Here is a 7,657-nt window from a genome sequence, read left to right on the forward strand (position 1 = left end):
GAAGGGTGTGGTAAAAGTCAAGAGAGAGCACGGGTGTGATGTTCCTCCTGCTACAACCGGTGTGTGTGTGTGTGTGTGTGTGTGTGTGTGTGTGTGTGTGTGTGTGTGTGTGTGTGTGTGTGTGTGTGTGTGTGTGTGTGTGTGTGTGTGTGTGTGTGTGTGTGTGTGCGTGTGTGTGTGTGTGTGTCCGCATCATGTGGCTGTGTTATAATGCAGTGATCCGGTCATATGATTATCAATTCCACAAAGGTGTGTACACTGTATATACACAGCATATATGCAGAGGTGGGTAGAGTAGCCAGAAATTGTACTCAAGTAAGAGTACTGTTACTTTAGAGATTTATTACTCAAGTAAAAGTAAGGAGTAGTCACCCAAATATTTACTTGAGTAAAAGTAAAAAGTATGTTGTGAAAAAACTACTCAAGTACTGAGTAACTGATGAGTAACATACACACTCATATCATATATATATATATATATATATATATATATATATATATATATATATATATATACATACATACATATACATTGATATATACAGTATATAATTTATAAGTATTTATTTTGCTGTTTTTGTTTACATGTTAAAGGTGTTTTAATGAATATACATGCATGTTTAACATATAGATTCCTTTCTTTAATGAAGACTAGAATATAAGTTGGTGTATTACCTGATTCTGATGACTTGCATTGATTGTAATCAGACAGTCGTGATGATAACGTCCACGTTTTCAAATGCAGGAGAAGAAAAGTTCCTCCTTTCTGTCTAATACCACATGAAAGTGGTGGGTTTTTGGCATCCTATTTGTCCAGCTTCCATATTCGTTTTTATACACTTTACAAGAAATATATTGGTGTCAAACTCCGTAGCTTGCTAGCTTGTTTACGCTGGCTTTCGGAGACTCTTGTTTTGAAAGCGCAGGCGCGATGGCGCGGCACTTTTATTGTGAAGACAGGAACGTCCTCATGTGCGGTCAGTCTTGAGGCTTTTGACGGTACGGTTGAAATAAAACAAGTATCTTTTTTCCTTCACACTTTTGATTGATTGATTTGAACTTTTATTATTAGATTGCACAGTACAGTACATATTCCGTACAATTGACCACTAAATGGTAACACCCCAATAAGTTTTTCAACTTGTTTAAGTCAGGTCATGTGACCACCTGGCTCTGTTTGATTGGTCCAACGTCACCAGTGACTGCATCTGATTGGTGGAACGAACTGAAACGTCACCAGTAAGGCAGGCACCTTGAAGGTCTGTCTGACAGACCAAAACAAACAAAGCGTGCATTAACAGATCGATAAAAATTAGTAGCGAGTAGCGAGCTGAATGTAGATAAAAGTAGCGGAGTAAAAGTAGCGTTCCTTCTCTATAAATATACTTAAGTAAAAGTAAAAGTATGTTGCATTAAAACTACTCTTAGAAGTACAATTCATCCCAAAAGTTACTCAAGTAGATGTAACGGAGTAAATGTAGCGCGTTACTACCCACCTCTGCATATATGTATATCATTTCAGCATACACACCTCATGTTCATGATCTATTCCTGTCCTAATTCTGTACATACCACCACCCTTGATTAAATATAATGACATATATAATGACACATACAAAAAAAGAAGGAAAATGCTCACAAAAAGTCAAAGTGTATGATTGATAGAATCTAGGGCGGGGGTCGGTAACATGCGGCTTCGGAGCCGGATGCGTTTCTTTAGCCTCCTTAGTATGGCTCTCTTCTGGGATTGTTTTATCACCTGAGTGGTGGGGTACAGGCTGCACTGCAAATTAATTGCCACTTGCCAAGGGTTAAAATGTTATTCCTCGATATTTCTCTAGTTTTGAGAGCTATTTACTTATTTTTTGTCATTGACCAATCTTAATCTATTCTAGTTTAAAAATGTTGAAATTGAGGAACTATCTATTCAAATTAAATATTTTGGTTTACCCCCACATAAAAAAATGTTGTTCAAAGCTTCTGCAACATCTCGACGATGCTTAATTTAAGAATTGCAAGTTGAAAAAAAATGGTTTTCAGAATAAAATTAAATGAAATTAATGATATCTTAACAGTCCTGATAATTTCTAGATATACAAATCTTAATGTAGGAAGCATTATCAAGTAAAATTATCTGTCCATGCAGCTGGTTAATTTTACTCTTTTTTTGCAGTGTGAGTCCTCACTGGTGATTTGGATGAGCACAAGGAGGCTTCTTGAATGTGGGACCCAGTGGTAAGCTAACCATGAACACATGCCCAAAAAAGGAAAAAATAACTTAAAGGTGCCATATGTGATAATTTCATGTTAAGTCATCATTACATGGCCCTGATATGTCAAAAGGCATTAATAAATCATGTTCTTTTCAAATACCTTCATAACTAATAACGGTATTTCAGCCGGGATATGCTCATTTCCAAATTAGATTTACAGCCCCGAAAATGTTTTATTGTTTACATTTCGATGCCCCTCCCTCCACCGTTTGACCAACTAAAAAGTCACATCCTGGTTGCCAGTTACGCACCGTCTGGTTACTGCCACTGGTAAAGTTACTAAACATGTCAGACCTTAGTAAATCTAAAAGGTGTCGTTACGATTCTCAACTTATTCATGACAAAGCCAGGAACAAAACAAGGATTTGTATCGGGGATGCCTTTGAAAGATGGAGATGATTGAAGGCGGAGAAGATTTTTTCATCTGACGCCAAACTTGCTAATTTCCTCCTTGATAGGTAAGTCAGGCATTTACGTTTTCTTATTACTTTTAATAAAAGGAAATGGACATTTTGTATGTAAACTATATTGTCCAATACAGTCTATGATCGTGTCTAACAAAGCTAGTATGTTCGTGCAACGAATGCTTAGCATGCTAGCCCGGTCAAAGACACATCGACATATACGCTAACGGGTGAAATATATGCCTGTTAGCCTGTATGTGGATATGTCATCCAACTGACAGGGCAAAATATATTTTCGACAAATAAAACCCACGTGGATATGGGTAGTGTCAGTGCCTATTTTGTTCTCAATATGCTGATACGCTGAGGAAATGCGTTCCAATCTTAGCATGGCTAATTGCAGTTTCTGGTACTGTATGTGCATCAGGCACATATGGGGTGGTATTTGCTTGGCACAATATAATGTATTACATGTAATGATTTTCTACTTTGTGTATTGACATGGTAGTAGGCTATATGATTTATGCGTAACGTGTTTTTTGCGTAACGTCGATTGTAGCTGAGATGGGCTCCAGCACCCCCCGCGACCCCAAAAGGGAATAAGCGGTAGGAAATGGATGGATGGATGGATGGTTGGCTCATAGAATTGCACTCTGCACTGAAAGATGGTGATGTGCGTACATGGAAGAGAGTGCAGTGCGTCAGGTTGGATTCAATATGGAGTTATGCTGAACGAGATGTGGCGGTAATTTTACTGTTGACCTTGGCTTGAAAATCAGAGTAGGCTTAGGTGTTATATAATATAATATATATTATTATATATAATTATTTTGATGGTGGTCCATGCAGTCCAACTAGATATTTTAGTCGGGTATTGCCAACAATCTGTCCCGACTCCTGACGAAAATATTGCTGCGTAACTTTACAAATACAGACATCAGTAAAATGTGGCACAATTACTTAGTAAACCGTCTTACAAGAAGCATAAACAAGAGAAACCTACAGCGTAGGACTCGTCGATTGCCATTTGAAGTTCCTTGGAGTAGGATTCGGATTCGGCTGCGTATCTGGCAACCTCAGTCATGGAGAGTGGGAGGGGACTACAGAATTGATTGCAGTACCATTTCTGGCCACGTTCCTAAATCTGGCACCTGTAAGATTCCTTGTACTGTAAAATGTTAACTTTTCTTAAGTTGATTAACTTTGTTGGCCAGGAGAAGTATTCCAGCACGCAAAATAACCCACTATACAAAACGGGGCATCCTGCAGAGACGGTCAGAAAGCGACTTGAAGATGATCTGTAAAACAAAAAATCTTAAATAGTAGCTTGATCGTCATCCTCCCATTTTTTTATACCGCTTGTCTTCATTAAGATTGTGGGTAAGCTGGAGACTAACTTTGGGCAAGAAGTGCGATACACCCTAGACTGGTCGCCAATCACAGGGCACATACTATAAATACATACAACCATTCACACGTCTATGGACAACTTGGAGTCTTCAATTAACCGAACATGCATATTTTTGGAAAGTGAGAGGAAGTGCCCTCGTAATACCCAGAAAAAAGGTCAGTAAAGTTCCCTCTAATTGTTTATGTGTCTGAGCAAACGCAAAAACTCCCTGAGCATTCAGTGGAGCACATGTAAGCAACATCAGACATGCACACTGTGCACATTCACGGTACAAACATACATATACACATACTGTACATATACATTCACTATACAAACATACATATACACATACTGTACATATACATTCACTGTACAAACATACATATACACATTCTGTACATATACATTCACTGTACAAACATACATATACACATTCTGTACATATACATTCATTGTACAGACATACATATACACATTCTGTACATATACAAGTACATATACATACATACACTCATGCACATAATCACATTTCATCAAACATATATTAAGGTTGTTGCCCTAGAAACTGGGTAACACATGGCACACTGACAAAGCTTAACCTATTGTTACTATAACAATCTACAAGATTAATATAGGTTGCTTCTCTTTCTTCCCCTCCATTTTTCTGCTTTCTTTTGTATCTCTATTTATCATTATGTATATTTATTGTTGCATTTGAACAACTGTATTGTTGATAATAGAGGAAAATTACTGGTATTGTTCATTATCAATAGCGTTATTTCTATTGGTGTTTGTATTGCTCCATTTGTAGTATAATAATGCTCATTGTCATTTCTGTATTATTATTTATTTCGCTAACTGCTTCTTTGCTATCACTTTTACCATCATATTTGTACATATCGTATATGCTGATGTTGCTCTATTGTTGTTGTTGTAGTTGTTGTTGTTGTTGTTGTTATTGTTGTGTTTGCTGTTGTTGTTTTTGTCTCTCTGTCTAATCCCTCTCTTGTCCCCACAATTTCCCCCTCTGTCTTCCTTTTGTTCTTTTTCTATCCCCTCCTGCTCCGGCCCGGCTGCACCAAATGTTAATATAAATACATTTAATAAAGTCAAATACAAATAAGGCAACAAGAGAAGTATCCTACACTTCTCTTTTGTAAAGTAAATCTGAACAGCCGATATGGGCATCTACATCAACTATATGATTTGCCTGAGAAGCTGGACAGGACAAAAAAAATAGATATAAAATAAAATAAAAATATAAAAGTGGCCACACCAGAAGCACACCTGTCTCAAACCTGACATTATAACAGGTTAAATTTCTTATTATTATAATCAAATGACAGCAGTCATGTCCACTCAACACTAACTGCTGATTAATCTGAGGGATTGTACTATCTAGTCCTACGAGCTCAACTGTAATGTAGATGATTTGGCCCACTCACAATGAAAATAACTAAAAATATTGTTTTTCATGAGCTATGTACTAAAATTTTACGTCTGGGTCGGGGGTGCTGCTTTGGAAATAATTCGTACTCCTTTCAGAGATGTCATTAATTCCCCTTAAAACATTCACATGTTGCACAATGAGATGTAAGCATGGGATAAAGTGTACATTGCTGTACCTTTCTGTCCGTAAAATATATCTTTTTATGAGCATTTCTGCAATCTGGTAACAGCACTTCATGATTAATATCCAACATTTCTGAATAAATTACAGTAGAATAAGCACATTACTTTATATTGGGGAGTCAAAGTCTAACGGCCTGGCATTTACACTTTATGTGTTGTGTTGGAGTTGTCCGACTTTTTGTGCGGCCGTAAACACATCAGTGGCTAAGTGCCATGAGTGCATGTGTGGGTGCAGGTGTGAGAGATCGAGCGGCTGCTGTTGATATGACAGATGACAGAGAGTTGGTTTAAATGACCAGTTTTTCTAGATCCAATTTTTTGGTGACACCTGAGAAATATTGTAAAGGGTTAGGTTTACTGAAACTAGAAGAGTGCATTTATACGGTACAAAACAGCGCTGACGCAGTAAAAATTAAACCATTTTGGTTAGAGGGGAATTATAAAGAATTTTCTGACTGTTGTTACAATGTTGGATACTCGTGTTGAACAATGCCAAAGCGTCAAATTATACGGCTCATGCCCTTTTGGATGCCTTTGGACAGTTTTGCAGTCTGACTACATTGTGACACCACAGTGAGGTGGACAAACTTATTTGGCCATAAAAGGGGCTGTTTGCAACTTGCTCACAGTTACATTTGTCAAAGCAAAAAATTTAACAAAAACACCATTGTCTAGCTTATGTTACTATTAGTGGTTTAAAATCCATCCATTTTCTACTGCTTATTCCCTTCGGGGTCGCGGGGGGCGCTGGAGCCTATCTCACCTAAAATCGGGCGGAAGGCGGTGTACACCCTGGACAAGTCGCCACCTCATCGCAGGACCAACACAGATAGCGGTTTAAAATAACCATTTTAATTTTGTTTGCAATTGTCTATATTTTTCATAATTATTAACTTTATGTAAAGAACATTTTTTACCAGCCCGGATAAAATGATCGGTGTTTACAGCGGTCTCTCACCCTGTCTCGTCCACACGTAGCTATGCCCAGTGAGCGCCTGCACATATACAAAAACAGTCCAAGAGAAGCAACAAACAATTTCCAGTTATGTTGTTGTTATAATAGAATATACATTCAATGACAGCTAATGCTAACTATCCAAATCGCTAACAAAACCCAAAGCTAATGCTAATGTTACGTGCACACGTAGTTACGTCATTACGTCCTAGAAGCCGTATGAGGGCGAGATATAATGCCAAAAATACATTGGAAAATTTGCTTCTTCTGGAAACTTGTGTACACGTTGCAAACAGACCCTTTAAGTCAAACTCTCATCCTATGAGGAAACAAACAAAAAAGGTAGGCTAAATTATTATTTAATCTAATCGCGGCATGTGCATAATAACACCGACCTTCGACATGCAGTGACATAAATGCTGCTAAAAGCAGCTAGTTTTTATGCAGGTCCGAATTGATCAGAGAGTGTGCAGGTGTACCTAATTATGAGTCTACAGTATTTAATGTGTATGAAGTTTATTTCCGACCATGCCTGGAAAAAAAATTGTGGTAACAACTTCAAGATATGTTGTCAGACAGTGTACATTTCTAAAAGATAAATTATAACATTTTTGGAGAAGGTGAGTGGTGCTTTCATTTGGAATCTGGAAACGCCTCCACATCTTGCAGACAGACTCAAAAAACAGGCTATACAAGTGACTATGGAGCAAAGAACACACCATAGCATTTCCAATAAATAGTATCTAGACCAGGGGCAGATTTAATGTCGGCATTATTTTTACGGACCAGCCTTCCATGTGTGGCAGATGACTACAGCAAAAATAAGTGCTTGATACAACAATAAATACAACTTACCATAATGCTGAGTTGGTGGGAGCTCTGGGCTTAAAACTTCTCCAAAGACTTTAGTTTTTTAATCATTTCTGTTAGCTTTTGAGCCTATTTTTTTGGCTCATGTATCTGATGCACTATATGTGATTTGTTATCATAGAGCACAAGA

The sequence above is a fragment of the Nerophis lumbriciformis genome, linkage group LG02 (genome assembly GCF_033978685.3).
Source record: "Nerophis lumbriciformis linkage group LG02, RoL_Nlum_v2.1, whole genome shotgun sequence".
NCBI classification, from domain to species: Eukaryota; Metazoa; Chordata; class Actinopteri; order Syngnathiformes; family Syngnathidae; genus Nerophis; species Nerophis lumbriciformis.